This window comes from Fragaria vesca, linkage group LG6 (assembly GCF_000184155.1).
Source record: "Fragaria vesca subsp. vesca linkage group LG6, FraVesHawaii_1.0, whole genome shotgun sequence".
NCBI lineage: Eukaryota > Viridiplantae > Streptophyta > Magnoliopsida > Rosales > Rosaceae > Fragaria > Fragaria vesca.
The window spans coordinates 24486679-24486916 of NC_020496.1; positions in this window are offsets into that span (position 1 = coordinate 24486679).

Genomic DNA, 238 nt, shown 5'->3' on the forward strand with positions numbered 1-238 from the left:
TCTTTAGTCTGGGGTCCATGGACAGAATCGTTATACTTGACTTCAATATTCTTCCCCGTTCGGCGGACAATCTCTTCGGCTTTTAGGCCTTTTATCAACCCTTTAGCCCTTTTTCTTGGGTGGATCTGCCAAACACCGACAAAACAACACATTACTATTCTCATAAAAGTGCCAAAACAATTATAAAATAACGGTCTTGTAAAAACATATTAAAAAAAAATCATGAAACTTTTACCAT